At 38.7% G+C, this 1,560-nt stretch overlaps 1 protein-coding gene across 1 annotated transcript in view; it reads right to left on the bottom strand.

Moving 5' to 3' along the window:
• The window catches only part of LOC101853209, a 50,165-nt gene extending 49,447 nt beyond the window's left edge, over positions 1-718 (bottom strand). The window contains exon 1 of the mRNA XM_005112090.3: positions 551-718. The gene's annotated coding sequence lies outside the window, so the exon portion shown is untranslated. The remainder of the gene's footprint in view (positions 1-550) is intronic.
• Positions 719-1,560: the final 842 nt, after the last annotated feature.

The raw sequence follows: 1,560 nt of genomic DNA, 5'->3' as shown, positions 1-1,560 counted from the left end.
CGCAGTTAGGTACCTCGCCGTCGTAGGCAGAAAACCTGAGTTCAAATCCTGTCTGGAGAGGATTGTTATAAATCGATTGTCTCAATTTTTCTGCTGGGACGTTTTATCTCTCTGAGAATGGGTAGGCCCTAAAAGGCACGGTCGAAGCCAGCTTCCGGAATGATCCGAAATGCGTCGATGGTGGGGTAAATTATACCCAGTATAAAAAAAATTAGAATTTTAAAAACTCCATTCTGTCTGGTTTAGTTTGTTTTTTGTTTTGTTTTAGTAGCTGTTCTACGGCGCCCACAACTGTATAAGGTCATGAGCGCTGGAAGATTAGAGGTATTACAAGAGAGTAACAAACATAAAAAAGAAGAAGTGGAGATAAGAACGATAGATGTTAGATAGGAAATAAGAGGCAAACCACACCAGAGTACCCGCCAACCACCCACACTAGTTTAGTTTACTATTAACTATGTTTAATTTATGAAACAACAATTTTTAGATAGATGAATTTCTACATTTTATCATAATAGGGTCTACTATCACTATAATATAAAGTACTCACCCTCCCTGATCTAGTTGACCGCAGTCTCATCTCACCAGGTTGTCCAGCATGCACGACACAGCACACGACCAGACACACTACAAGCCATCGACACACACGCACACACACAGACTGGCACCGAGCACATTCTACAGCCCCGCCTCTCTGATGACAAAACAGAGAACTCTCCTTATCGGCCTATGCTGGCCAGACTATTATTGATCTGGTATCGATATTTTCTTGTTGCTCGGGGGTGGGTGGGAACGATACAAGTTAAGCTGCTTCAAACTGCACTGACATGCAAGAACTAATTAATATAATCTAGTTGTGGATGTTTATCTTCCCTAATGACATAGCTTAGATTCTTTATAATAATGATAATAGTATAATAATAATTAAAAAATAAAATAATCATAATCATAATAATAATAACAACAATAATAACTATAACAATAATAATAATAATATATAATAATAAAACCAATAATATTAATATATAGCACCAATAATCTCGTTCTACAGCAAGCTCTATGCGCTTTACACTCTATTATTATCATTACCCCATCAGACCATGGAACACCCATGAGCATTCTCAGCTTCCCGTGGAGCATACAGTGCAAGCAGCTGATTAAGCGCTCGAATACTAACAAAGTGGGAAGATATTTCACTGCCTATAGCGAGGTGCCAATTATCACTTGGGGACAGTGAAAACAATTTGTGTTTCCCAAGGACACAACGTAATGTGCCTGGCTGGATCCGAACCCACGACCTTAAGGTTGTGAGTCTGGGAGCCTAATCATTAAGCCACCGACGCCACATTTTGTAAAGAGGACAACTAACTGCTTCGACCATACCTGTCAGTAGATATAAAGTTCATCAATAAAACATTTAACTTGGATTTTACTTTCTTGAAAGGAGTTCAGGATGAAGAGAAAAGAAAAGCTGCTAATTACGAACGTATGTTACATCAAATGCATTTCTCAAACCAACTGAAGGCAGGAATTTAGCCCATTGTCTTTAAAGGAAAACAA

The sequence above is a fragment of the Aplysia californica genome, unplaced genomic scaffold, assembly GCF_000002075.1.
Source record: "Aplysia californica isolate F4 #8 unplaced genomic scaffold, AplCal3.0 scaffold01181, whole genome shotgun sequence".
NCBI classification, from domain to species: domain Eukaryota; kingdom Metazoa; phylum Mollusca; class Gastropoda; order Aplysiida; family Aplysiidae; genus Aplysia; species Aplysia californica.
Note: the sequence above shows the minus strand (reverse complement) of the source record. Positions and strands in the feature narration are given on the sequence as shown.